Raw genomic sequence first — 13,435 nt, forward strand, 5'->3', positions numbered from 1 at the left:
GCAAGCCAGGGAACCTCAAGTATTGCTGGCAGCCAAAACCAGAATGCTACAGATTTTAGGGAAAAAGTATGGTCTTAACCATGCCTTGTTCTTGGAATATAAGCCTCTGAAACTGAGCTAATAAATGCTTATTTAAACCAACCCATTCTATAGTGTTTGTTATAGAGGCCTGACAAACTAAGATAGTGCAATCTGCTGCTTAATATTGCATATCTATCCTTCTAAATTGTGTGCAGATGTGTCTACTTGGGAGGTGCTAGATCCCATGAAATTCCATGCGAAGGTATCTGGAAATGAAGTTAACTTTTCCTGACTGCTATGCCAAAGAAGAAAGAAGCTGGTTATAATGGTTGCTAAGTATACCCATCTCAAATCAGTCTTCAGATAACTTACTGGACATAGAAACCAAAACAGAACAAAATAAAAACAAAAACAAAAAATCATAGAAACACAGATCCCTGCAGAAATTAATGTCATTCTTATATTCCAATTTTACATTATGCTAACTTCAGCAGGATTTAGTGGACAGGATGTAAAGCCTAGGACCCACTTGAGATAGTCTTCTGGTTGGAAACCCCACACAAAGCAGGATCACAAAGAGCTAAACCCTCTAGGTGATAATAAAAGAAAAATAATCTCACATTCAGTAGAGGACAAAGAAACCTGCCTGTTTGTCATTGGGTGGAGATAAGCGTACAGCTCCCCTTTCCCTCATTAAAAGTGACATGTAATGAACATATAGAATGCTTCATTCAATAAGTGAGGATGAATTATTTTCATGTAAATATGGGTCAGTTATGAAAACTGACCACATACTTGGTCATAAAGCAAGTTTGGTACCATACAGATGAGAGTCTCTGGTCACAACACAATTAAGTTAGAAATGAATTAGAAAATAACTTTGGAAACATCAAATTATTAACTCATGATTAAGATTAGTACATATACTTAAAACTGAATAATGAAAACAATCAAAATTCCAATGCTAATAAAATGGTTCTTAGAAGAAATTTTGTCAAAATTCAATGCACATTTGATCAGTGAGTGGAAAAGTATTTGCAAAGTCCCCTTTGGGGAATTGTGAGAATGGGGAGAAATTCAACTTCCCCAAGTTGAATTCTTGATATTCTCACAAGCAGTGTGGACAACCAAAGCTATAGGCTGAGGCCCCAGTCTTGGGGTTTGTTCATATGAAACTTAACCCCACAAAAGATAGGTCAAGTCTACTTAAAATTTAGGCCTAAGAGTCACTCCCAAGAGAGCCTCTTTTGTTGCTCAGATGTGGCCTCTCTCTCCAGCCAATACAACAAGCAAACTCACCACCCTCCCCCTGTCTATGTAGGTCATGACTCCCAGGGATGTGGGCCTTCCTGGCAATGTGGGACAGAGATCCTAGAATGAGCCACTCAGCATCAAGGGATTGTGAAAAACCCTAGAATGAGCTGAGACCCAGCACGAAGGGATTGAGAAAACCTTGACCAAAAGGGGGAAAAGTGAAATGAGACAAAGTGTCAATGGCTGAGAGATTCCAAACAGAGTCGAGAGGTTATCCTGGAGGTTATTCTTATGCATTAAGTAGATAGCATCTTGTTATTCAAGATGTAATGGAGAGGCTGGAGGGAAGTGCCTGAAAATGTAGAGCTGTGTTCCAGTAGCCATGTTTCTTGATGATGAATGAATAATGATATAGCTTTCACAATGTGTGTGATTGTGAAAACCTTGTGTCTGATGCTCCTTTTATCTACCTTGTCAACAGATGAGTAGAACATATGGAATAAAAATAAGTAATAGGGGGAACAAATGTTAAAATAAATTTAGTTTGAAATGCTAGTGATCAATGAAAGCGAGGGGTAAGGGGTATGGTATGTATAATCTTTTTTTCTGTTTTTGTTTTATTTCTTTTTCTGTTGTCTTTTTATTTCTTTTTCTGAATTGATGCAAATGTTCTAAGAAATGATGAATGTGCAATTAAGTGATGATATTGTGAATTACTGATTATATATGTAGAATGGAATGATCACATGTTAATGTTTTAGTTTGTTATTTTTTAATTTATTCATTAAAAAATAGTCAATGCACATATTAGAAATGAAACATTGAAAATGAGCAAAAACATCCATTTTAAGATGCAAAAAAAATACTGCAGATTAAAAGAGAGAAGGAAAGAAAAATAAGAGCAGAAATTTTAAAAATAGAAAGTAATGATGCAATAGAGATCATCAGCAAAGCCACATATTTCTTCTTTGACAGCAGTATCATAACTTACAAACACTAGGGAAGATTGATCAAGTATAAAGAAAGCATTCAAAACATCAATGTCACATGCAAGGTGACCAAGGAAAAGGATAGTTTTTTTTAAGTGGGCTGTTGGATATCCACGTGCAAAAAAAAGAAAAACACCCTTACCTCATACCGCAAACAAAAAACTAACTCTAAATGGATCATTAAACTAAATGTAGGATGGTGCAACAGTGGCTCAGTGGCAGAATTTCTTGCCTGCCATGCTGGAAACCCAGGTTCAATTCCTAGAGCCTGCCCATGCCAAAAAAAAAACAAAAACAAAAAAATGAAATGTAGAGCTAAAATCACAAAAATTTTATGAGAATGCATAGGCTGGAAGTACCTTTATAATCTTAGATCAGGAAAAAGATTTTATTTATGACACCAAAAGCACGATTTATTAAAAAAGAATGATAAAGTGGATTTCAGCAAAACTATAACCTTTCATTTTCAGAATAGTTATATTTCTTGGTGTGTTTTTATGCATGTGCAGCAGAGGTGTGATTCTAGGACTTAACATCAGATCATACACAAAATTAGGGTATCCCTCTTCTTCGGCTCTCTTCTCACCAGGATTTTTTTCCCTTAATCACTGGCTCCCTGGGCCTGTTGCATAAAAGGCAATGTGATATTTGTGGCCACTTAGTTTAGAGGCTTGGATTCGTGGACAATGCAGACTTCAGTGATATAAAAACAATTTATCAGGAAGTAGTTGAGATTATTAGAAATGAGATACAGTTACATCACCAGGTAGTGTAGCACCAACACTCAAAGAGGAATTCTGGAATCAGCTTTTGGGATCTGACAAAGAAATTCACAGCAATACATTCTCTCTCCCTCTCCCTCTCCCCCCCTCTCCCCCCTCCCCCTCCCCCTCTCTCCCTTCTAACTATGCAGTTTATATAATATTTTTATACAATAACAGCCAGATTCCAACTAGCTGTTGGAATCTGAGAGGAGACTGAGAGGAGTTTCCTGGGACATAGATAACTTTATCAAAGTATGTCTCCTTCTGGGAGGATAGCCAGTCCTCCCAGCTAGAGTGCACATTTAAACGATTTTTTACCAAGGTCACACAATGGCAACATTAGTTGAGCAGAACAAACTCTAAAACAGTTTATTACCAAGGTCATGCAGCAGTAGTCACATCAGTTGAGCAGAACAGACTACAAATTTAGGTTTCCCCTATTACCCAGTAAGTAGATATTTCTGGCTAGAAAGCTGGAGTTCTCTTAAAAGTTTTATCCTCCTATGATGTCAAGCAGTTTTGCATTAGGCCCACCCAGAGTCAACTCAGTGAGATAAAAGATTTAAAAACAATTATTTTCCCTATGTTCTACAAAAAGGACTGCCTTTTCAAACTTTTATACTCCTAAAGATGGATTTTCTTTCAGTGTTCTGAAAGAAACTTGCCAAATAATGTTGAAAACAAGGAAGGGAGGGAAGGAGGGAGGAAAGAAGGAAGGAACAACCACAGTTTCTAGCTTTCGGGGAACTCTTCTTTGTCCTTGTGTCAGTTTGAGTTTCTTTTGGACTCCAGAAAAGCCATGTCCTTTAATCCTCATTCAGTATCGCTGGGTGGGAGTTTTTTTTATGGTTCCCATAGAGATATGACCTACCCAATTGTGGGTGGTAACTTTTGATTACATGGGTTCCATGGAGATGTGTCTCTACCGATTCAAGATGGGGTTGCTTACTGGAGGGAACAATTTTGGAAAAAGCTTTAGAGCTTCAGAGCCCAAACAGCCAGAGATCTTTGGAGATGATGAAAGAAAATGCTCTGGGGTTGGGGTGGGAGGTGGGGGTGGGTGGGATTCATGAAACAAGAAGCCTCAAGAGAGAAAGTTAGGAGACGTCACCATGTTTGCTATGTGCCTTTCTAGTTGAGAGAGAAACCCTGAACATCAACAGCCTTTTTGAACCAAGTTATCTTTCCCTTGATGTCTTAGATTGAACATTTCTATAACCTTTCTCTAATTGGGGCATTTTCATGGCTTTAGAACTGTAAATTAGCAACTTAATAAATTCCCCTTTTAAAAAGCCATTGCATTTCTGGTATATTGCATCTTGGCAGCTTGCAAACTAGAACAATCTTCTAGTTGTTGAAATTGGTTTTTGCTACTCTCTGTTCTCCAATCCCTGTGCTCACTTCCAGTATTCAGTCTCTCCTCAGGTCAAAAGTGGGAGGTAAAAAAAGAAAGAAAAATAAGGAAACTCAGGCTTGTGTATTGGTTATTTTTCAACTCAAGACTTTCTCTCTAACCTGTTTAATTTTTTTATTTTCAGAGTACTTGGGCAGTTGCTTTTTTTTAACCAAAGATTTTAGTTGTAATCAATGGATGCAATAAATTATAGTGCTCCTACTCAATCATGGCCAGCACTAGAAGTCACATATATAAATTTTTTTCAAGTGATAAACCATCTTTGAATTCTAGTGAAAAGCCCCACTTGATCTTGAAATATTTTATTTTGAGGATTATAAACTGATGGATTTGATTGCTAATAATTTATTTTGATTTCTACAACGATCATGAGGGATCTTAATCTGAAATTACCAAATGAGTTTTAATCAGATTTTGCTGCACTGAAAGATCTTCCCAGTTTTATCTTTTACCAGTGTTGCTTTCTATGAAATGGAGCTCCAAGGATATTAAGGAATGACAGGAAAGAAAGACACAGATGGGTTCAGGAGGTCTGAAGCTTAACTTTAACAAACAACAGACAACTTTATTCTTAACCAGATCTTGCTTATATACTGCAGGGTGACAAAAGGTATGCATGCATTTCCTGGGGGAACAGAGTGCTTATCTTTCAGTGCTCTCTTCCTTCATACTTAACATAACCATTTAGGGTAAACATTCTCTTCCTCCCAGACTGTTCTACATAAAGCAGATAGCAATCTCCACAGTTTACCACTGCCACCCTGAGGCCAGCTGCTCCCAACAAATTCTGCAGGTCTTGTTTTAACCCTTGGCTCCTACATACCAGTTTTGAATGTGACCTAATTTTCCCCTGAAAATCCTGGCATTTGGGGTTGATTTCCTTTAATTCTTTATTGCTAACTGGCCAGTTATTTTCTGAACTCATACCTTTACTAGTAATTCCTGGTCAATAGCAACCAAGGCATACAACTGATAGTCTGTCTTCTAGTTGTTTCATTAAAAGCCATACAGTTATTTAGATTCATTTGCTATCCATGTTATTGAAGACAGTTTTACAAAATGTCCTATCACTGGGTGATATGGGCCTCATTTTCTCTGAGTCTAATAACATTTAGCTCACCTCCCTCTTCTTGGTCTCAAAACTCATGCACATATTTCAAATTTTTGTTATGGTAGCACCTAACTTCTAGGTATGAATTTCTGAATCAGTGAGTTTAGACTTATTTTTTTTGGTGGTATCAACAATCTAAATATCTCAATGGATTACCTCAAAAGTGTATTTTTAGCTCATGCTACACAATCACTGCATATTTGCTACTGCCTATTCTATGTCTTTACTCCATTGGGAAATTGTTCATTTAAAAATTTACTTGTCTCAGTACAAAGGGAAAAGAGAACATAGTGAACCATATATGTGCTCTTAAAGAATAAGTGATATACACATCTCTTCCTCTCACAATTCACTGACTCATGAAAGTCCCACATGAATTCTGTGGGAAGGGGATATGTAATTATTTCACAGTATAGCACAGCCATTAATTATATTAGTTTATTCTACCACCATGGTAAATGTTGTAAGTTAATCTGAATGAATACTGATGGAATAAAACATAATCAGATCTTGAGTTTTTTAAATTATATAGAATTTAAGTATGTGGCAACAGTAGCATATAAATTATAAGAAGAATGAAAGGGTCCTAAGGTATTTCTTTTTCCAGAGAAAGTATGAAAATATTAGGTAACTTTAGATGTTACTACATTAAGAATGCATGTTATACCAGAAAAACGAATGTATATTGTGCAGCTTGAATCGGTTGTGTACCCCAGAAAAGCCATGTCCTTTAATCTTCATTCAGTATTGCTGGGTGGGAGCTTTTTGATTATCCATGGAGATGTGACCCACCCAACTGTGGGAAGTAATTTTGGTTAGATGGTTTCCATGGACATGTGTCTCCACCCATTCAAGATGGGGTTTGCTTACTGGAACTCTTTAAGAAGGAACAATTTTGGAAAAACCTTTAGAGCCCATATACTCAAGATCCTTTTGAGATGAGGAAGGATCTCATGGCTCTCTCCAAAATGTTTCCTCTCAAAGGATTCTAATAAATTAATCAAGACCCACCTGGAATACGTGGAGTCACATCTCCCTCTAATCAAAGATTAATACCCATAATTGGGTGTGTCACATCTCTGTGGAAATAATCTAATCTAATCAGGTTTCCAACCTACAGTGCTGAATAGGGATTAGAGGAGACAGCTGCCTCCACAAGATGGATCAGGATTAAAGCATGGCTTTTCTAGGGTGTGTAATCCTTTCAAACTGGCACAAGGGTGGGTGGAGCACATTCCCTGGGGATTGGGGAGAGCCTGGCTGTGACCACATTGTTGTGGAGGGGGTGAGCATGTGTCCCAGAGATGGCAGAGAGCCTGGGTACTCCCCAGTGCTTGGAGAGGGTGGAGCTGAGAAAAAGGTGGTCTCCCTTGTGTCCTCAAAGGTTGCATTCAGAGAGGCTGCTGCATGGGCCCTGGAAGGGTGGAACTGTGTCTTTCTAAAGTCCTGAAGATGACTCAGACTTTGAATTCTAATGAACTTTGCCCTGCAGGTTTTCAAAACTGCTTGGGTCCTGTGACCCCAATGTTCCTTCCAATTTTTCCAGTGGAAATGGGAATATGTACCTTATGACTATCCCTCCTTTGTATGTTGGCAGCAAATAACTTATTCTGGGTTCTACAGGTCCACAGCCTGAGGAGAATTTTGCCTTAGGGCAGACCATGCCTGTAGCTGACTTCCATGAGATTTGGTACTGTTTCTGACGTTCTATTGTATTTTTAGTGTTACTGAAATGGTTTAAGGCTTTCTGATATTGTGATGGAATGAATGTATTTTGTATTTGGAAAGAACATATCTTTGGGGGGTCCAAAGTGTGGAATGTGCCAGTTTGGATCTGTTGTGTACCCCAGAAAAGCCATGTCCTTTAGTCTTCATTTAATATTGCTTGGTGGGAACTTTTTGATTATCCATGGAGATATGACCTACCCAATTGAGGATGGTAACTTTTGATTAGATGGTTTCTATGGAGATGTGTCTCCACCCATTCAAGGTGGGGTCTGCTTACTGAAGCCCTTTAAGAGGGAACCATTTTGAAGAAACCTTTGGAGCACATGCAACCAGAGACCTTTGGAGATGAAGAAGGAAAATGCCCCCAGGGGAGCTTCATGAAACAAGAAGCTGGGAGAGAAAGCTATCAGACTTCACCATCTGCCCATCAAGCTGAGAGAAACCCCAAACTTCATCGGCCTTTCTTGAGTGAAGGTAACCTCTTGTTGGTACATTGACTTGGACATTTTTATAGACTTGTTTTAATTTAGACATTTTCATGGCTTTAGAACTATAAACTAGCAACTTAATAAATGCCCCCCCCCTTTTAAAAGCCATTCTGTTTCTGGTACATCACTTTCTGGCAGCTTGCAAACAAGAACACATTATCATTGAGAATGCACATGTAAGCCTTTAAGAACAGGGGGTAGATCTTTCAAACTAGTGAAGAGCAAAAATAGAATGATTTAAAAAACAAAAGCATAGTGAACTCAAATGAGTTCATTTTATAATATAGAACAAGCTGAGTATAAAGAGACATAATATAAGTAGCCCAAAATGAAAGAGGTGGTAGGTTCAAACAAACTTATAGTTAATACATTAAATTTAAGTGGATTAGAATGCTCCAGTTTTTAGACAAAATTTGTCAGACTTGACAAATAAAATTACCATTTTATTCTGTTTATGAAATACCCATATACAACATAAGGATTTGGAAAGGATTTTTTTAATGGGAAAGAATATCTCATGTGATTACTAGGTATGACAAAACTTCAGCTAAATTATTATTGGAAAAAATAACACTGAGGAAGAGGGTCACATCATAATGAGAAACAAATCCTAAATCCATATTCACATTAGAACATTACCTCAAATTATCTAAAGTAAAAATGGAAGAATTACAACAGATAAGCAAACCCAAAATCATAGAAACCCATTTCTACCAGTATGTGACAGAAGAGGCTGGCAAAATATTTATGAAGTATTTAAGTTTTAAACAACTCTATTAACAAAAATCAACCAAATGGGCTTTGTTGTGAATTGAATCATGTCCCCTATAAAAGGCATGTGTAGGTCCCTGTCTCATCCTCTGGATATGAACCAAATTATATACTTTAAAGATGTTATTAGTTAAGATATGCCCAAACTGAATAAGAGAGAAGTTTTATTAGCAAAGGAAAAATGGACATAGAAGAAGAGGGTATTGGGAGCAGCCAGAAACTGGAAGTCATTGGAACATAAAGGAGGAAGAACATGCTGTCGTGTGCACTGCCATCTGACAGAAAAACCAAGGAACCCCAATGAGTGCTGGTCAATGAAAAGATATTGAAGCTAGGAAGAAGCAAGCTGTCTAGCCTCTGAAACTGTGAGCTAATAATTCCTGTTGTTAAGCCAACCCATTATATGATATTTGTTTTGGCAGCTGGGAAACTAAAATAGGCATATAGAACATTGAAAAATTCACAGGTTTTAAAAAAAATCATGGGACATTTCCAAAATTTACATGCTCTGGGTTATAAAGAAAATCCAAACAAATTTTAAATGTCTAAAATAATACATACCATGTTCTCTAAGCACAAACACAGTAAGTTAGAAATCAATGACAAAGTTAACTGAAAATCCCTTCAACTCTGGAAATTAGAAAATAAACTAAACATCTAATGGGTTAAAAAGAAATAATCAAAATTAGGAACTGTTTACCCAACTTTTACATTCTTATAATTTTTTCAACTTTTTTGTGAAATATGTATACAAGTACATTTAAACAAGTAATCATAGAACAGATTTTCAAGTTTGGTATGAGTAACAGTTTCATGATTTTTTGCTTTTTCTTCAAGCTGCTCCAAAACACTGGAGACCAACAGAAAAATCAATATAATGATTCAGCAGTCATACTCATTTGTTAAATCCTATCTTCTCTACTATACTCCTCCTCTTTACATAATATAGACATAAAAGCAATAAATTTCAAAGTACATCACCAGAATTAATTATAGAACAGATTTCAGAATTTGGCATGGGTTATAATTCCACAATTTTAGTTTTCCTGTCTAGCTACTCTAAGGTACTGGAGTCTAAAAGAAATATCAGTATAATGATTCAGTACTCATACTCATTTGTTAAACCCTACCTTCTCTGTAAAACTCCACCATCACCTGTGATCTTTCTCCCACTCTTTAGGGGCATTTGGGCTATGCCCATTCTAATTTTTTCATGTTGGAAGGAACTGTCAATAATATGGGATAGGGAGATGGAACTAGGTGATTTTCTGGAAGGGCTGGCCCCTCTGTATTTCAGGACTTATCTGATCCAGGGACCTATCTGGAGGTTATAGGTTTTAGGGAGTTACCCTAGTACATGGAACCTTTGTAGAATCTTTTTATAGTGCTCTAGGAATTCTTTAGGATTGGCAAGAATGGTTTTGGTTGGGGTTTGGCAAGTTATGATAGGTAGCAATGTCTAACTGAAGCATGTGTAAAAGTAACCTCCAGAGTAGCTTCTCAACTCTATTTGAATTCTCTCAGCCACTGATAGGTTGTCTGTTACAATACTTTTCCCCCTTTTGATCAGGATGGCATTGTTGATCCCATGGTGCCAGGGCCAGGCTCATCCCCAGGGGCCATCTGTCACACTGCCAGGGAAACTTTCATCCCTGGATGCCATGTCCCACATAGTGGGGAGGGCAATGGTTTCACTTGCAGAGTTGGGTTTAGAGAGAGAAAGGCCACACCTAAGCAAAAAAGAGGCCCTCCAGCCATGACTTTTAGGCATACCTATATGTGGGCTAAACTTCTCCGCTACGTACATAAGCTTCATAAGAGCAAGCATCAAGATCAAGAGCTTGGCCTATTGATTTGGGTACCCCTAATGTTTGGCAAAGTATGTGGGGTTTCTCCAATGGTAAAGTTTAGTAGTTCCATAACTTTTCTTCCTTCTCTGAATAAACCTTGCCAATACTTTTTGATTATCTGCTTAATATAATATGGGATATATCTAGGCATGACATTAAGCTATAAAGGATTAATGGCTCTCATTCTTATCTTGGGCTCTCTGTGTTTGAACTGTTTAAATGATATATCCAGACAAGTTGAGTTAGATTATATGCTACAGAAAACCCAGGTTCTGGACATAATAAAACTTTCTTACTTTGGTCTCAATGAGTAGGTGAAGTTCTAAAATATAGACAATGTCTTCCTTACCCCTGTATTATGAATTTTAATCTGGACCCAATCAGCTTCATTCTTATCTCTGAATATCAGGTTATACATATATAAAACAGCTGCTCAGAATCCAGAAAGAACAGTTACCACTCTGGGTTAAATGTGACTACTATAAGAGCTTACAATCTAGGCCCCAGTTTTCTTATAAATATTTTGTAAATGTGTTCATGTGATGTTTGCTCTTTTGTCTCTGGCTTATTTTGCCTCACCAAATGTTCCAAAGGTTCATTCACATTGTTGCATGCCTCACAACTTCATTCCTTTTTGTAGCAGCACCGTGTTTGATCATATGTTTACACCATCATTCGCCAATCTACTTCTCTGTCAGTGCATCTTTCAGCCACCTCTATCTACTGGGCCTCACATAAAATGTTCGAAGTCAACAGTCAATCAACAATTTTAGATAATTTCCTTGTTCCCAAGAGTGACAGCCAATAAACACACCCTCACCAAATAGAAAATCCAAATCTGCCCCTACCTCTTGTCCCTCCCCCCACTATTTACAGCACCATTTGCTGTGGTACTGTTGATGTTTTCCCGTTAAACATAGCCCAGAACATGCAATAGCAGTTTTTCCCCATACTCCGAAATTATACATTCTTTGGACATGATTCATACTTTTGCAGTAGTTCATGCAAGAACTTATTTATATTTGTAGTATCACTTGGTGGGACACATGAATCAATACAACCCCGTTCACTCATGAGCACCTTCAATATGGTGATATTACTTATAGACCTACTAGTGAATTGCCTCACTTCTGTCTATTTCCTTACAATTAAATTCAACCTCATTAGCAAACTGCTCACCCATCTCAAGTCTCTGTATATCTCTAGGTCCCCTAAATTTTATTAGCCTCTCATTTTACCTTTAAAATGGTCATAAAAGTGCAATCATACAGTATCTGTCCTTTTGTGTCCATTATGTCCTCAAGGATCATCCATCTTGTCATGTGGTTCAAGACATCATTTTGTTTTACTTCTCCATAATATTCCATCATATGTATATACATTTTGTTAATCCACTCAACTGTTGATGGACATTTGGACTGTTTCAATCTTTTAGTGATTGTGAAAAGTGCTGCTATGAACATCAACATGAAAATCTTTGTGTCATGGCTTTCAACTCTTCTGGGTATATACTGAGTAGTGATATTGTTGGGCCAAAGGGCAACTTGATATTTACTTTTCTGAGGAACTGCTAGACTGTCTTCCATAGTGGCTTTACCATTATACATTCCCACCAGCAGTGCATAAGTATCCCAACTTCTCCACATCCTCTCCAACATTTGTAGTTTCCTGTTGTTAAATAGCAGCCATTCTTATAGATGTGAGGTGGTGTGCTGGTTTGAAATGATGTATGAACCCTAGAAAAGTCATGTTTCAATCCTAATCCCATTTTGTAAAGGCAGCCATTTCTTCTAATCCCTATTCAGTATTGTATGCTTGAAACTGTAATCAGATCATCTCCTTGGAGATCTGATTTAATTAAGAGTGGTTGTTAAGATGGATTAGGTGGAGTCATGTCTCCACCCATTTGGGTGGGTCTTGAGTAGTTTACTGTAATCCTGTAAAAGAGGAAACATTTTGGAGAAAGAGAGAGCAGAGCAGAGCAGAATGACATGGCCATGAGAAGCAGAGTCCACCAGCCAGTGACCTTTGGAGATGAAGAAGGAAAATGCCTCTGGGAGAGCCTCATGAAAGAGGAAGCCAGGAGAGAAAGTTAGCAGATGATACCATGTTTGCCATGTGCCCTTCCAGCCAAGAGGGAAGCCCTGATTATGTTCACCGTGTGCCTTCTCACTTGAGAGAGAAACTCTGAATTTCAACGGCCTTCTTGAACCAAGGTATCTTTCTTTGGATGCCTTTGATTGGACATTTCTATGGACTTATTTAATTGGGACATTTTCTCAATCTTAGAACTGTAAACTAGCAATTTATTAAATTCCCCCTTTTAAAAAAACCATTCAGTTTCTGGTATATTGCATTCTGACAGCTAGCAAACTAGAAGAGGTGGTACCTTATTGTAGTCTTGATCTGCATTTCCCTTATAGCTAACAAGAATGAGCACCTTGGACTTCCGGAGAAGATGGTGGCTTAGTAAGACGCGCGGATCTTAGTTTCTCCTCCAGGACAGCTACTAGGGGAGCAGAAACGATACAGAACAGCTCCCAAAGCCACGACAGAGATAAAAAAAGACAGCATACCCCATCCTGGAACGGCTGGCTGGCTGAGAGAACCCACTCTGGTGAGATCGCTGAGGGGCGTGGGCTTCACTGGGCGGGGCGGCAAGCGGCCAGAGTCACTCCCTTCCCCCTTCCCAGGCCGGCTGGGAGAATTGGACAGGCGGTCCCCTCAAACCGCGGCGGCTGGCGCCCACACCACGCGCAGCCCCCCGGACCAACGGAGAGAATTGGATCGGAAATGCCCAGGCCGTGGAGAACGGTGACAGGGGGGGCCTTCCAAACCCGTGACTCCCCGGGAACGTGCACTCTCCCAGGCGGGCCGCTGCGGCTGGCGCCCTCCCGCTACGCTTGGCACCCCAGGCCAACTAGGAAATTCGGACGGGCGCTTTCCCGGGCTGCGGCGGCCAGCGACCCTCCCCGCGTTCAGACCCCGGGCCAGCTGTCACTCTTCCAAGCCGCTTCGGCTAGCGAACCTCCCGGACGGCGAGAG

The sequence above is a fragment of the Tamandua tetradactyla genome, chromosome 16, assembly GCF_023851605.1.
Source record: "Tamandua tetradactyla isolate mTamTet1 chromosome 16, mTamTet1.pri, whole genome shotgun sequence".
NCBI classification, from domain to species: Eukaryota; Metazoa; Chordata; class Mammalia; order Pilosa; family Myrmecophagidae; genus Tamandua; species Tamandua tetradactyla.